Below are 18161 nucleotides of genomic sequence, written 5' to 3' on the forward strand. Positions count from 1 at the left end.
AGTTTATAGTTTAAAAGGTAGGCTATATTTATGTATAAAGTTGGGGGTCACAGTGTTATTACGATTCCCGGTCCCGCCCACTCCCGCTGACATTTTTTCCTGTCCCGTCCCAAACGCGATTAATAGTGATTTTGTTTCCAATTCCTGTGACCCTCGGGAGTCCCCAAAAAATGTCAGCCTCTAATACGTACCTCTCCCGTCTCAAGGCGTGCGTTGGTTGTATTGAATGAAGTTAGAAGGAGAGGGGGAGTTTTCAGGACTGATGATATTACTGCGCCGAGGGCGAAATGCTATTAAGCGCTCTTCCACCATACATTATATCATCATTTTTATCCCCTTAGGAAATCTCCACTGTTTATTTATTTTGTGTCACCATTCTTACTCATGTAACTACGCATGTAGCCATCTTTAAATAGGGAAAACATGGAAGTGTTTGGTGGCTTCTAAATTCATCTCTGTTTGGATCCTAAGGAATGAATGGTGCTAAGCTAAACGCTATCATAGTGGCGCAGCACGCTACAGCGATTGAGTGCACACAATGAGACAACTAGGCAGTGAAACATGTTAACTAATTCCTTTACTACTATAAACAGTCATATTGCTCTATTATTGCAATGTTGTCGAGAGATTCTGACCACAATATAATTCATTTCATTTCAACATGCAGTTAAAATCTGTCAAATTAGCTGCTGCCAAAGTGAAGAGATGAACCATAAAGTATTGGTTTCATAAAATTATAAATCAAAGTTTCTGTGAAGACAGTAGCAGTCCCTAGGTTAAAAAGGCAATTGCAGAGAATAGGAATAAAACCTCTACAGGGGGGACAATTATGAGCTGGATAAGTAAATCAGAGCTGCCAACCAGGATTACTCTGAGACAGCTGAAAATATTGAATCTTCCTCTATCACTGAACTTGTTGTCACCTCATCCATAACTGTGATTAGCCAGACTTAAGTGTGTTATCTGATCAGCAGGATGATTCATTGGCTGTGGTCTATCAAGATCATCAGTGACTAACAACCAGTGGTCAACCAGGCACCAAATTTCTTGCAACTTGAAAGTGTCTGTCATCATCCTCCATATTTCAGTACATCCATGTACTGAACAGACCACCCATTCTCATTAAGTGTTACATTTTTGATTCTACAGAACTGTCAACTGTTTCTTTATGTTTTCTTGCTTGGTTATGAAGTTTCTTAGATTTTTTTTATGCAATATATAAGAACCAATGTTGTTTCACAATAGTTGATCACATTAGTGCTACAATTTATAATGTCTTACACTACATATATATTGCAAATTTTAGAATGGCATTAGTTAAGGTAGAGATCAAGATATCAAATATATGATTAAATCATATTTTTAAATTTTTTTTCAGTTTTAAATATGGATTGTCAATCCATAAATGGTATACTTTACAAGGAATTTAAAGCTTGTCTTTGATAACAATGAAAACTACAACCACTTAGTTTGTCTGAAAAGAGACTAAACGTTTCTAGTTGTCTTCTAGTTGTCACATTCAAAGTTTCCAAGTTTGAAAAACACTTTTTACTATGCACAAGCATGTCAAAAAAAAAAAAAAAAATCCGAATGCCTTTTTTTGTGCATAAAAATAAATAAGGCATTCCTCTTGAAATCTTCCCAAGGTCTAAAGAGTGATTTGGAGCACATCTGAAAATCATATAGTTGGTGTTCCACATGTTTTTCATAAGGCCTGATGCAAACAACAGAATGTGAAAAAAGCTGAGGCATATTGTACAAAAATACATAAAAAAATCAGGATATGCATAGAGATTTAATGCATTCACAGTCACAAAAAAAACAAAACAAACAGAAAAAAAACTTTAGCTTTTACCTGTGTGGTAATCATACATGTATATTATGTAAAAAAAAAAAAGTATATATAAAAATATATATATATATATATATATATATTCCAAGACCCATTTATTTACAGTCTGTTTAGTTTGTAAATGTATTTGTAGGATGACACACGAACCAAAAGATATGCAATTTAGAGCATTATTATTATTATTATTATCATTATTATTATTGTTGTTATTTAAACTAATTTTTTATTTTATTAGGAACACCTGTTCAATTTCTCATTAATGCAATTATCTAATCAACCAATCACATGGCAGTTGCTTCAATGCATTTAGGGGTGTGGTCCTGGTCAAGACAATCTTCTGAACTCCAAACTGAATGTCAGAATGGGAAAGAAAGGTGATTTAAGCAATTTTGAGCGTGGCATGGTTGTTGGTGCCCAGTGTTGGTCATCTTACTTGAAAAAAGTAATTAGTTACAGTTACAAATTACTTCTCCCAAAATGTAATTGAGTTAGTAATTCAGTTACCACATTGTAAAAGTAATTAGTTACTCAGCAAAGTAACTGTGACGTTATTTTTTATGTTCTGTAACGCTATTATGTCCTTTAACATCTTTAATATATAAGATGTTTATATCAACTGATTGAAGAATAAAAACGCTATAAATATTTTAGAAAATGTTGTATTTATTTGAACTCAATATGATATGCATAGAAATAAAAACATATACAAAATAAATATTGAAAATAAAATTCATATACAAAATTAAGACAAACTCATTTAAACTTGGGTAAAAAGAAACAAAGGGAAACCTGGCCATTAGTGCAAATCTCTGTAACTGTTTATTAGGCCTAAAGTTACTGCACAATAAACAGAACACTATCCAACTCATGGTGCGTTCACACCAGACGTGAATAGAGCGTCTGGCGTGAGTAATTTCAATGTTAAGTCAATGCAAAGACGTGAATAGACAACCTCCGAAAATGGCGAAACACATTTTTCTTTATAAACCGCATATTTGAGTTAAAACAACTACATTCTACAATGAAATACTTTTTAAACTACATTTCATGACACGATAACAGTAATATTTAGAAAATTATCTGAATAAAAATGGTGGTTGAAAATGCTGGCAGAACCCCCCCCCCCCACCCCATGAAGCGAATTCGTGTCTATTGTGAAGTTAATTTCACGCGCGAATGAAGCTTATGAACTCAAAATGTTCAAGCGCCCAACTACGCGCGAAATAGTGCGATTTATTCGCGCAAGTCGTGTCTGGTTTGAACACAGCATTAATTATTCAGTAGAGTAACATGTTAGTATGTGTTGATGTGAGGTGGTTCATAAGATTTGAGTTGCTTGAGCCAGACGTGGATAAAGTCTTTTTTCCTGGGCATAGCGTGCATGTTACAGAAACATTATTGCCTTTAATTTCAATTAACGAGAAGTGTAGTGCTAGTGCCCGGTACTTCCAGTTCGAGAACGCCATTATCGCTGATGCCGTCTTGTGTTTAGTGGTTGTCAAAACATGCAGTGAGACAGCGTGAGCAGGGCACCGCCCACCCAGCCAATCATCATCGGATTTGCAACGGTGTCAGGCAGCGGATGTGTAGCCACTAGCCAAAGCATGACACCTCGTGCTTTATTCAACCAAATTGTAGTAACGCGACACTTTACATTCTCAGTAAAGATAACGGCGTTGCAATGATGGGAAAAGTAATTAATTAGATTACTCCGTTACTGAAAATTAAACTCCATTAGTAACGCCGTTATACTTAAACGCCGTTACTCCCAACACTGTTGGTGGCAGATAGGCCGGTCTGAGTATTTCACAATCTGCTCAGTTACTGGGATTTTCACGCACAACCATTTCTAGGGTTTACAAAGAATGGTGTGAAAAGGGAAAAACATCCAGTATGCGTCAGTCCTGTGGGCGAAAAATGCCTTGTTGATGCTAGAGGTCAGAGGAGAATGGGCAGACTGATTCAAGCTGATAGAAGAGGAACTTTGACTGAAATAACCACTCGTTACAACCAAGGTATGCAGCAAAGCATCTGTGAAGACACAACACGCACAAACTTGAGGCGGATGGGCTTCAACAGCAGAAGACCCCACCGTATACCACACATCTCCACTACAAATAGGAAAAAGAGGATACAATTTGCATGAGCTCACCAAAATTGGACAATTGAAGACTGGAAAAATGTTGCCTGGTCTGATGTGTCTCGATTTCTGTTGAGACATTCAGATGGTAGAGTCAGAATTTGGCGTAAACTGAATGAGAACATGGATCCATCATGCCTTGTTACCACTGTGCAGGCTGGTGGTGGTGGTGTAATGGTGTGGGGGATGTTTTCTTGGCACACTTTATGCCCCTTAGTGACAATTGGGCATCGTTTAAATGCCACGGCCTACCTGAGCATTGTTTCTGACCATGTCCATCCCTTTATGACCACCATGTACCCATCCTCTGATGGATACTTCCAAAGTCAAAGTCAAAGTCACCTTTATTTATATAGCGCTTTAAACAAAATACATTGCGTCAAAGCAACTGAACAACATTCATTAGGAAAACAGTGTCAATAATGAAAAAATGATAGTTAAAGGCAGTTCATCATTGAATTAAGTTATGTCATCTCTGTTCAATTAAATAGTGTCTGTGCATTTATTTGCAATCAAGTCAACGATATCGCTGTAGATGAAGTGTCCCCAACTAAGCAAGCCAGAGGCGACAGCGGCAAGGAACCGAAACTCCATCGGTGACAGAATGGAGAAAAAAACCTTGGGAGAAACCAGGCTCAGTTGGGGGGCCAGTTCTCCTCTGACCAGACGAAACCAGTAGTTCAATTCCAGGCTGCAGCAAAGTCAGATTGTGCAGAAGAATCATCTGTTTCCTGTGGTCTTGTCCTGGTGCTCCTTTGAGACAAGGTCTTTACAGGGGATCTGTATCTGGGGCTCTAGTTGTCCTGGTCTCCACTGTCTTTAAGGGATGTAGAGGTCCTTTCTAGGTGCTGATCCAGCATCTGTTCTGGATACGTACTGGATCCGGGTGACTGCAGTGACCCTCTGATCTGGACACAGACTGGATCTGGTGGCCACGGTGACCTCGGAACAAGAGAGAAACAGACAGATATTAGCGTAGATGCCATTCTTCTAATGATGTAGCAAGTACATAGGGTTTTATGGGAAGTGTTTCCGGTTCCGGTTTACCTAATTAATGCAGCCTAAAAATCCTTTAACGGATTTGGATAATAAAAGCATATTAGTATGTTATGTGTATGCCAGGTTAAAGAGATGGGTCTTTAATCTAGATTTAAACCGCAAGAGTGTGTCTGCCTTCCGAACAATGTTAGGTAGGTTATTCCAAAGTTTAGGCGCCAAGTAGGAAAAGGATCTGCCGCCCGCAGTTGATTTTGATATTCTAGGTATTATCAAATTGCCTGAGTTTTGAGAACGTAGCGGACGTAGAGGATTATAATGTAAAAGGAGCTCATTAAAATACTGAGGTGCTAAACCATTCAGGGCTTTATAGGTAATAAGCAATATTTTAAAATCTATACGATGCTTGATAGGGAGCCAGTGCAGTGTTGACAGGACCGGGCTAATATGGTCATACTTCCTGGTTCTAGTAAGAACTCTTGCTGCTGCATTTTGGACTAGCTGTAGTTTGTTTACTAAGCGTGCAGAACAACCACCCAATAAAGCATTACAATAATCTAACCTTGAGGTCATAAAAGCATGGATTAACATTTCTGCATTTGACATTGAGAGCATAGGCCGTAATTTAGATATAATTTTGAGATGGAAAAATGCAGTTTTACAAATGCTAGAAACGTGGCTTTCTAAGGAAAGATTGCGATCAAATAGCACACCTAGGTTCCTAACTGATGACGAAGAATTGACAGAGCAACCATCAAGTCTTAGACAGTGTTCTAGGTTATTACAAGCGGAGTTTTTAGGTCCTATAATTAACACCTCTGTTTTTTCAGAATTTAGCAGTAAGAAATTACTCGTCATCCAGTTTTTTATATCGACTATGCAATCCATTAGTTTTTCAAATTGGTGTGTTTCACCGGGCTGCGAAGAAATATAGAGCTGAGTATCATCAGCATAACAGTGAAAGCTAACACCATGTTTCCTGATGATATCTCCCAAGGGTAACATATAAAGCGTGAAGAGTAGCGGCCCTAGTACTGAGCCTTGAGGTACTCCATACTGCACTTGTGATCGATAGGATACATCTTCATTCACTGCTACGAACTGATGGCGGTCATATAAGTACGATTTAAACCATGCTAATGCACTTCCATTAATGCCAACAAAGTGTTCAAGTCTATGCAAAAGAATGTTGTGGTCAATTGTGTCAAACGCAGCACTAAGATCCAATAAAACTAATAGAGAGATACACACCCGATCAGATGATAAGAGCAGATCATTTGTAACTCTAAGGAGAGCAGTCTCAGTACTATGATACGGTCTAAATCCTGACTGGAAATCCTCACATATACCATTTTTCTCTAAGAAGGAATATAATTGTGAGGATACCACCTTTTCTAGTATCTTGGACAGAAAAGGGAGATTCGAGATTGGTCTATAATTAACTAGTTCTTTGGGGTCAAGCTGTGGTTTTTTGATGAGAGGCTTAATAACAGCCAGTTTGAAGGTTTTGGGGACATATCCTAATGACAATGAGGAATTAATAATAGTCAGAAGAGGATCTATGACTTCTGGAAGCACCTCTTTTAGGAGCTTAGATGGTATAGGGTCTAACATACATGTTGTTGGTTTAGATGATTTAACAAGTTTATACAATTCTTCCTCGCCTATAGTAGAGAATAAGTGGAACTGTTCCTCAGGGGGTCTATATGTTTGTTTTCTTCTAAAAGAGAAGAAAAGTAATCAGATCTAGCAGTTTTTAATGCTTTTCTGTAGGATATGTTACTTTCCCGCCAAGCAATACGAAATACTTCTAGTTTTGTTTTCCTCCAGCTGCGCTCCATTTTTCGGGCTGCTCTCTTTAGGGTGCGAGTATGCTCATTATACCATGGTGTCAAACTGTTTTCCTTAACCTTCCTTAAGCGTAAAGGAGCAACTGTATTTAAAGTGCTAGAAAAGAGAGAGTCCATAGTTTCTGTTACATCATCAAGTTCTGAAGTTTTGGATATGCTAAGGAACTTGGATACATCAGGAAGATAACTTAAAAAGCAGTCTTTTGTGTTAGAAGTGATGGTTCTTCCATACTTGTAACAAGAAGTAGAATTTACAATTTTGGCTATATGAAGTTTGCACAAAACTAAATTATGATCTGAGATATCATCACTTGGCTGAATAATTTCAACACCATCAACATCAATTCCATGTGACAGTATTAAAGCTAGAGTATGATTTCGACAATGAGTAGGTCCTGAAACGTGTTGTCTAACACCAATAGAGTTCAGAATGTCTATAAATGCTGATCCCAATGCATCTTTTTCATTATCAACATGGATATTAAAATCACCAACTATTAAGACTTTATCTGCAGCCAGAACTAACTTGGATGTAAAATCACCAAACTCTTAAATAAAGTCTGTATGGTGCCCTGGTGGCCTGTATACAGTAGCCAGTACAAACATAACAGAGGATTTATCATTAACATTTGTTTCTCTGGATAATGTTATATGAAGCACCATTACTTCAAACGAGTTATACTTGAAGCCTGCTCTCTGAGAGATCCTGAAAACGTTGTTATAAATTGAAGCAACACCTCCACCTTTGCCTTTTAGACGCGGCTCATGTTTATAACAGTAATCTTGGGGGGTGGACTCATTTAAAATAATGTAATCATCAGGTTTTAGCCAGGTTTCTGTCAAACAGAGTACATCTATATTATGATCAGTGATCATATTATTTACAAGTGTTTTAAGTGTTTTCGTAGAAAGGGATCTGATATTCAATAAGCCAAGCTTTATCATTTGTTTATCCATATTGCTTCTGTTTTTTATTTGTTGAACCTCAATTAAATTGTTAATCTTAACTTGGTTTTCTAGAGAGAAGAGTGGCGCCACCCCAGGAGGGATGAAGACCATCTCTTTTAAGCAGGTCAGGTCTGCCCCAAAAGCTCGTCCAATTGTCTATGAAACCTATGTTATTCTGTGGGCACCACTTAGACATCCAGCCATTGAGTGATGACAATCTGCTATGCATCTCATCACCACGGTAAGCAGGGAGGGGACCAGAGCATATTACAGTGTCTGACATCGTGCTTGCAAGTTCACACCTCTTTAATGTTATTTTTAGTGATCTCCGACTGGCGAAGTCGAACATCATTAGCGCCGGCATGAATAACAATCTTACTGTATTTACGTTTAGCATTAGCCAGCACTTTTAAATTTGCCAAGATGTCAGGCGCTCTGGCTCCCGGTAAACATTTGACTATGTTGGCTGGTGTCTCTATATTCACGTTCCGTACAGTAGAATCACCAATAACTAGAGCACTTTCATCAGGTTTCTCAGTGGGTGCATCACTGAGTGGGGAGAACCTGTTTAATGTTTTGATCGGAACAGAAGCGCGGAGTTTTGACCCACGACTATGCTGCCTCACCGTCACCCAGTTGCCCTGCTGCAAGGGCTCTGTTTCCGGAACCGAACAATGTACAGGAATCCCTGAGCTAGACGCATCCAAAGCCGTATCTAGAGCCCTAACATTCTTACTGTCCTAAATTAAAGTTTGGATGCGTGTCTCTAATTCTGAAATCTTCTCTGTCAGCCTAACTATTTCCCTGCATTTATCACATGTGAATCCCTCATCAGCGACAGAGATAGATAAACTGTACATGTGGCAAGAGGTGCAAGAAACAATGACAGAAGAAGCCATTACTCACCGTGCTTGATGAAAATGCTTACTGCGGTTGTTTGATGAACTTGTGAAAAACTGGAGCGAGAGGAGAAAAGAATACAGCGATAGGTTCGAATGAAAACACTAATGACAAGCTAACGAGTGCTAACGCTTTGCAGGTGTACTGCACTCACGGAAATAAAATAAAAGTGAACGATCGAAGTTAATCTGATAAGATTGATCGATAATATCAGAAATATGGTGTGAATTAAGTTATATTTTACCACTTTTAAAAAAACAGAGAGTGATAGTAAGATAAAGAATAAAAAAATAAAATAACAGCTACACGGAGCTACGATTTGCTACAAAAGGCCAACAGGAAGTAGAGAAAACACTGTCCAACAGCGACCACACTGTCCAACAGCGACTTCCAGCAGGATAATGCACCATGTCACAAAACTCGAATCATTTCAAATTGGTTTCTTGAACATGACAATGAGTTCACTGTACTAAAATGACCCCCACAGTCACCAGATCTCAACCCAATAGAGCATCTTTGGGATGTGGTGGAACGGGAGCTTTCATGCCCTGGATGTGCATCCCACAAATCTCCATCAACTGCAAGATGCTATCCTATCAATATGGGACGACATTTCTAAAGAATGCTTTCAGCACCTTGTTGAATCAATGCAACGTACGTAGAATTAAGGCAGTTCAGAAGGCGAAAGGGGGTCAAACACAGTATTAGTATGGTGTTCCTAATAATCCGTTAGGTGAGTGTAATGCCATGGCTGTAGCCAGGCTTTTATAATTAGTGAAGTTCGGAGAGATGTTGGTGTTAAAGAATTGTGCTATAATACCCCCTACAAATACAACTCATTATATACACTATAAACACCTTAAGAAGCCAAAATGTAGATGTTTATGAAAGTAGTTTTCTCTGTTTTGAAGGAATTATCATTTTTAAATGATAACCTCAAAATTTTAGGGTTATCATCTGTTTATTACTCATGCAACAATACATATTACTGTTATAGTTTTTTATTAATAACCATTGCTATATAGCTGATAACTTTGTCTAGTGCTCTTTTGAACGTTTATAGCATGATTTTTGAAAATGTAACTACAACAATGAATGAAATAGCATAGACTTCTTCATGGCTCTGTGTACTAGTGTTAAACGATACTGTTTTTGACAGAGTTGATAACATTTCTGACAAATAATATCATGATATTTTTTGCATTTCCTGAATGTCGTATCCTGTCAGCAAACCTTTGCATGGTGCTTTTTTGTACTGACAGTTTAAGTGATGGCGTTGCAGAGTTTCCAGATATTGCTATTAAAACAAAAAGAAAATGAAAAACAAATAACAGAAATTACGTCAAATCTTTTACAAAAAATAAAATAAAATAAATAAAATAAGATAAAGATATTGCTGACCATAAACCAAAACTATTTACTTTATTATCTTTCTAAAGTGTTAAATTAAGTGAAAAAGACTAGTCCAAAGATGTTTATAATACCTGGATCTGGCAACAGAGAGGCTGCATAGTGTCATAATCCATCGATTTCTGGTTTTGTTTTGTAGAAAACATGGAAACACCAAAGAAGCTTTAATATGTTGTGCATTTTAATAGACCAGTGACAACTGCACAGAGTAGCATTATAACAGAACTGAATGTATCTAGTATGATAAAACACACACACACACACACACACACACACATGGGGGGATCCCATAGGCGTAGAGGTTTTTATACTGTACAAACTGTATATTCTATGGCCCTACACTAACCCTACACCTAACCCTAACTCTCACTGGAAACTTTGTGCATTTTTACTTTCTCAAAAAAACTAATTTTGTATGGTTTATAAGCGTTTTGAAAAATGGGGACGTGGGTTATGTCCTCATAAGTCACCCTCTCCTTGTAATACCTGTATCATACCCATGTCATTATACAAAGTTGTGTCCTAATATGCCACAAAAACACGCCCCCCCACAAACACACACACACGTCTGATTTGCTAATCTTGCGGGAACTCTCCTTGGGCGGAATGGTTTGTATACTGTACAAAACATATATTCTATCACCCTACACCAACCCTACACCTAGCAAACGCGATTTCAATGATTTGTGCGAGTAGATTACATAAAAAGTCAATGCAAAGACACAATAAGACTATGGATCAGATGCGTCCTCGCACGGGTCTAGAGACGCGATGCCCGCGTTTGGCGTGTATGCCCCATAATACTAATCTTGTTGATCGTTATAATAGCATACGTTTTCTGTAAAGATACGAATCAAAACAACTCACCTGTTGAGTAAAACACAAGCGAGATCGGCATCTCTTTCTAGTTGAAGTTTGTTGTGAAGCTCTCTCCATCTAGAAAATGCATCTCTTGTCCCAAACTATTCTTGGGTCGTTTGGTTGGCCCGTAGGCTTACGTTTACGGGAGCTGTCCTTGTCGACAGAACCATTGGCAGACGGGAAACATCTCAGTTACGTATGTAACCTTGGTTCCCTGAATAGGGAACGAGATGCTGCGATGACGTATCGCTTTGGCAACACCTCTGGTGTGACGAATGTCTGAAGCCCTTATACCAGGACGCCAATTTATTGGCCAATAGCGCTTAGCACCACCCATACATACATATGCTATATATGCGTGCTGAGCGCTATTTCATCAGATTTTACACTACGATGAAGGAAGCGCTATTGAAGGTATGGAACGGCCTGCATCGCAGTATCTCGTTCCCTATTTAGGGAACCAAGGTTACATACTTAACCGAGATGTTCCCTTTCATAGGTTCACTTCAATGCTGCGATGACGTATCGCTTTGGGAATGATATACCATAACGCCTGACGTACCTAAGATAGCTGAAAGACCAAGGAAAGAGTCTGCTCAAGCGGAAGAGACCCGGGAGCCAAGAGCCATCCTCACATCCAGTCAAATAAAACTTGATGAAAGTGCTAGGAGAGGACTAACCTGCCACAGCACAGACATTTCCATACAAAGCTCTTTAAAGAGAGCCTGAAAAGAAGCCAGTGCTCTTGCAAATAGAGCACGCACCTTAGAGGCGAAGTCACACCACACGCCTCACAGGCTAAAGATATAGTACTATCTGATCCCGCATAGCAAGGGAGAAAGCCCCCAACCACTTGCTAAAAGCGAACAGTGTTGAAGCAGCCTTAGGATATACTAGGCCTAGGAAGCAGTAAGACTTAACCGACCTTGGGGAAAAATCCATACAGGGGGAGCTGACAGAGCCTGCAGATCCTCATTCCTCTAACAGAGAATAGATGATTTCAAAAGTTATCTGACAAACTTAAATGGCTCAAATGGATGGCCTGCCAGGCCTTCCAATCGAAATAAGTCCCAAAAAGGATCTGTGCTGGGTGGAAAGGCCTAAGCCGTCTCGTCCCTGCATAATCGAAAACCAGAGGGTGGCATCCTTCTGAAACACCTCTATGGGTAACGCTCAGCAGATATGGCAACCACATAAACCTGTGGCAGGTCCTTAAGGGTAATGGACTGGGTCCAGAATGTGTCTACTTAAGAGCATACAGCGCCATGTACGAGTGGGCCAAAATGGCACAACCAAAAACAAATGTTCACTCAGACCAACCTTACTCTGAACAGAATCGTTTGGAAGCAAACAGGTCGACTGGAAGGCAGAAGACTGGTCCTGTGCACTGATCTATAATATAGAACTGGATTGCTCATGACGTCATGAAAGTGAAGCTGCAGCGCCGCCATATTGGTAATCCCTAGTGTGCATAAACGTTCTATTGAATTAATAGGAAACTGTATGATTTTAACTAGAAAACATCACCTAACAAGTCAGCATTTATAAATCTGAAGTATTTCTGTACATTATTACAATGCAAACACCCTAGGCATGTAAACGGTTATTTTTTTAAAGGTCGCGAATTTCCCCTACTTATTAAAAAGCTACGTTCATTACAGTAGCGAACATCATGAACATGATAAACATCAGACAGACATGACCTCAACATATAAAACAAACGACAAAGTGCTCTTTCTGAAAATTTATTCAGAGAAATAACTGACTATATACAGTACGGATTTAAAGACATAAAGCTTTATTTCCCAGATAAAGTAGTAAGTTAAGCTTTTCATTTATAGAGCAATATTAACAACATAACTGTATTATCCATTGCAATATATTCAGATACATTTCCGATACTAATACGTTTATGATTAACAATTCCTGAAAAATTATGTTCATAAAGAAATAGGCTATATTTTGAGTTGGAACAGTTACCTGTGTTGTCAGTGCGCAGCAGACACACCCACCTTAATGATTTGAATATATCACTTAAACTGCCCCAAAAGACCGTAAACACTGCAGATAACATCTGAAGTAAAGATGAATTTACATATACATAACATAAAAACTAATCCCATTTGACTGATTTGCTTCAAATAGAGTTATTTTAGGACAGTGGTTTGAATGTAACTCAATGGTGCTCTCTGCTGGTAGGGATTAGTAAGATGGCGGATCGAACACTTCCGGTGGCTTCACTGTCGGTTGGCAGTTTAGAACGCGATGAGCGATCCAGTTATATAGATCAGTGGTCCTGTGCCATTTTTGGCTAGAGCGTCCACACCCAGAGGCGATGGAGGAGACAAGGAAACCAGAGCGGGCAATGAGCAATCTTGCAAAACAATCAAACAATCAACTTCCTCTCGGCCGAACCTTGCCATATGAGACTCACCCAACTGAGGGTGCAAGAGTAAGTCCACTCCTGAGGTCAGGTGACCCGGGACATGAACTGCTCTGATTGACAGGAACCTGGTCTGCGTCCAAAGAAGAACACGTCTCACCAACCTGACAGGGGGCGAGAGTGTAATCCTCTCTGACCAATGTATGAGACCACAGCCATGTTGTCAGTCCTTGACCTAATGTGACAGCCACTCAATTGCCATTTAAGGCCAGTTCAATGGAATAATAAAGTATTGGCAAACTTCATTCAAAAAGCAAACCTGAGGAGCTTCCTGTGTCTCTTGACGATCTGGATGCAGAAGTACGCGTCCTTAGACTGATGGTCAAAAAACAATCTCTGGTTCAGATAGAGACAGGATGAGCATCTGTGTCAGCATCTTGACATTGCTTACTCCAAGCACAATGTTAGGTGACGCAAATCCAATCAACCCGAAAAAGCTGGATGGTGTAACAATATGGGGGCCTGATCCTCCCTCATGAGGCCCCGAGACACCGGAGTTGCGGGAAAAACCTCTGAAACAGGAATGGATACTAAATCAGGCATGCCAGCACCAACCACAGAGTGGGGACTTGGATGTCAACATAGGCCCTGCACCAATGGTTTCAGGGCTATCCTCTCCATCTTAAAGCTAAAGGGCGGAGAACAGTAAAATCAGTCCAAAACGCAACATGCGCCGGAACAGCTGATAAAGGCGACAAACTTGTAGGTTACCCACATTTATACACAGTTCCAGCTCAATGCAACAGTGGAGCTGAAAAGAACAGAGTAATTAATCTTGCAAACCACTGCTTGGTAGCATGAAGCACCCAACATCTCTAGTGCACAATAATGTATGCTGTAGTACATAATGTGGCCATTTGTGTGAAGCGAGTGTTGGTATCAAATGCGCCGCATCAATCACATAAAGTAGACTGACCATGGGGAGCATTAATAGCTTGCCATAAAAGATACTCTTACATGTGAACTTGTTCATAAAGTAGCTCAGCTCAGAGTAACTCAGTTGGGATTAGAAGAATAATGATTAGACCAGTTATGCAAATAGTTTTGGTAGCTGAAGTGCCAAAAACCATGTTGCATGACAAATGTGTGTTGCAAAACTCCACAGATCCAGCTCGTAGAACATAGTCTACTATTTGTTCCAGCTCAAACAGCAGTGGAGCTGAAGAATTAGTATTAGCTGGAGAGTCTAGTGTTTGGTAGCATGAAGCACCAAAAACCAAAGCGCACTGCAATGTCAGCTGTGGAATCCATGATAAAAACGGGTCACATGTAACTAGAGTTGGAAGCGTAAGTGCCAAATCAATGTACATGCATTAATGCAGTGCAGGAGTAGAGACAAGAAAACCCCTGCTTACTCTGCAGATTGAGTCACTATGGCATTAGGTTATTCGTAAAAACAGCTTTCCATAGGAATCTACTCAGATGTGAGCTCCCCCACTGATTTGTTCCAGCTCAAGCATCAGTGGAGCTGAAAGAAAAATTAATAGCCGGGTAGATTAATGCTTGGTAGCACGAGGCACCAAGACCATAATGCAAGACAAACATCGGCTGCAGAATTCTTAGAGTCTGCGCCTAGAAGCAGTACACGAAATAAGAGCTGGAAGTGTAAGCACCAATTCCATGGACGTGCCTACATCATTGCAGTGCAGAAATAGAGAGAGAGATAGGAAAACCCGTCTGCTCTACTCTACAACCTGAGCTATTATAACATTAATGTTACAACAGTTTGTCACTTAATATTTCAGCTCAACAGAGCAGCAGAGCTGAACAAATATTATATTACTCCGGCAGACCAAATGAACTGGTCTGCATTAGTACAGCACAGCAGGTAACGTTAGGGAAAAGGGGAATTTTTAACCACCTACTCACCGTTATAGCTTGCTAGAAGAATATTCTAAAGCACATGATTTTTTTTTTTTTTACTTTTTTTTTGCAGCAGCGGAGCTGAAATAAATAGTAAGTAGTTGGGCAAATTAATGTTTGGTTGCTTGAAGTGCCAAAATCATAATGCACAAACACCTGCTGCAGGACTCCGCAAAGTCTGCATTTAAAAACAGTACACAAACAAGAGTTGGAAGCGTAAGCGCCAAATCAAATGAATGTGTCTGCATTAGTACAGCGAAGCAGGTAACAGAGAGAGAAGGGAAAAACGCATGCTCAATGCAGAAGCAGAGCTGAAAGAAATAGTAATTAGTCGGGCAAACTAATGCTTGGTAGCTCTAAGCGCCAAAGACCATAGTGCACAACTTAACGTCCTCTCATATTTTTATTTATTTTTAAATTTGAGAAAAAGCTTTATCCAGGGGGGAGTAGAGCAACTGTGTATATTATATCAGTAAGCTCGCCCCTTAACCCATAGCTTATATCTACAGCTTGTGTCGCCTGCGAGCTCAAGAGCCAGGGGCTGCTGTATATGAATCATCCAATCCGCAGCCGAAAGAATCGTTTACGAGCTTCCAGAGTGGGAATCAGATATGACTAACACACAAGGTGCTCTTCTGCTGAGCGCGTGCGTTCCGGGGAAGAGAGCGAGAGAAAAGGGGATTAATTCCGTTCTCTCACTCACTGAACACTCGGGCTCATCACCATCACCCCAAGTTCGAGCTTGTGCGGCGCCTCGGCAAGCGGTGGGTTGAACCAACATCTCTCCTTCCTCAGAAAGAGAGCCAGCCCAGAATGCAACTTACTTATTTTCAATATTACAGATATCACGGATACAACAAAGCGGTCTTCCTACCTGTTTCCTCGTGAGTCCGTGTAACATGTATCCATACATACCGGAAAACTCATTGTGTCCACCTTAGAGGAGTAAACTGATAGAAATAGATGGCTTAGAACACAAGAATCTCTTTCGGATGGGCAACAGATGTTTCGCTTCCTGAAAGAATTAAAATCTGATGAAATAGCACTCAGCACACATATATAGCATACGTACGTACGTATGGGTGGTGCTAAGCGCTATTGGCCAATAAATTGGCGTGATGGTATAAGGTCTTCAGACATTCGTCACACCAGAGGTGTTCCCAAAGCGAGACGTCATCGCAGCATTGAAGTGAACCTATGAAAGGGAACAGTAATTATGTTCCATAAATAAGTAACACAATCCACCATAAAACGTGCAAAAAGAAGTAAAAAAGGAACGGCTTGAAACAACATACATATGGACTTCTTTCAGCTTCAAAATGAGGCCAGAGACCAGCAGACCTAAGCAGTGGGCTCAAAGAGAACTAACAAAAATATAGCTAAAATGAAACTGGGGATTTGGGGGCAAACATTTGACATTATTGACATTATTTCTCCAAATGTCTGGAGTTTTTGGAAATTGTTCAGTGATGAACAGATGTCCATCTTTTATACAGTGCTGTATTGTAGTGCTGAAAGACAGTAAACAGAGAACTGGGGCTGCTGTAAAATCTGCTGTCGGTCATTTATCTGCATTTAACGCATTACTTTAAGCTGGCTGAAATCTAACATAGATGTGTAGTTTCCATTTTTTTATGTTGGCTGCTTTCTCTTAGAGGCCCCGGAGTTTTGTTGACAAATGGCATGGTTTAATAATTTGGGATTTAACAACAAGTGTTGGCAAGTGGCTCAAAGCTTGTATAATAAACTTTTGATGGCTTCTGCTCAAACTGTAATCAAATGAGGGGTATTCCAGAGAAGGGTTGAATGGACAGATGAGAATTTTCAAATCAGAATTTTCAGTGGATGGATTGTATGTATATGGACAGCAAATGTTTAAAACCGTTGGTCTGTAGTTTATTTTATTATGTTTTTTATTTTAAATAAGCAGTACACTTCATCTTTTTTTTTTTTTTTTCAGAACCATGACCAAAGATATTTTTCCAAGCTCTGCATAATTTTCCTCCATGTTTAAGTTATAGACTGCAATGCCTATGGCCATCTATTACTTTTTTATTTATTTATTTTATAATAATACTTATTCCAACAAATTACATAAAGCAATATTTGAAAATAAAAAATCTATTTTTTAATTTTTATATTAAACACACAAGAAAATAAATATTGAAGGTTCAGTTCAGAGTAGTACATGACGCTGATTATGGATTGCAGGAAAATGAAAAAGTAAACATTCCCAGATGGTTTGTTTCGATGCTTCTGCATGTTTGAACTAGTTTCTCAAGTCTGTCCAAGACTGAAAATTATCCATGTTGTCCACCTTGGAGAACATCTGTACACGTTTAAGAGCATTGATTCATAGTTTTTCATTTGAACACAACATTAAAGGAATACTCCACCCCAAAATGAAAATTTTGTCATTAATTACTTACCCCCATGTTGTTCCAAACCCGTAAAAGCTTTGTTCGTCTTCAGAACACAATTTAAGATACTTTGGATAAAAACCGGGAGCCTTGTGATGTTATTAAGGGACAAGAACACTTTTTGTACCTGAAGAAAACTATGACTTTATTCAACAATTAGTCTCCTCTGTGTCTCTCCGCATCACTGTAGCACCATTTTGGACAACATCGTCGCTTCATAATGATATGGTTGAACCACTGATGGCAGATGGACTATTCTGATTATGTCTTTCATACTTTTCTGGACATTGACAGTTTATTTTACTGGGTCAGTCACAAGCTTCCCGGTTTTCATCCAAAATATCTTAAAATGTGTTCCGAAGATGAACAAAGCTTTTACGGGTTTAGGACAACATGGGTGTAAGTAATTAATGACAAAATTTTCATTTCTTTCAGATTTTTTTTTTTGGATTTCAGGCTTTTTTTCAGTAAACAAAAG

The sequence above is a fragment of the Carassius carassius genome, chromosome 7, assembly GCF_963082965.1.
Source record: "Carassius carassius chromosome 7, fCarCar2.1, whole genome shotgun sequence".
NCBI classification, from domain to species: Eukaryota; Metazoa; Chordata; class Actinopteri; order Cypriniformes; family Cyprinidae; genus Carassius; species Carassius carassius.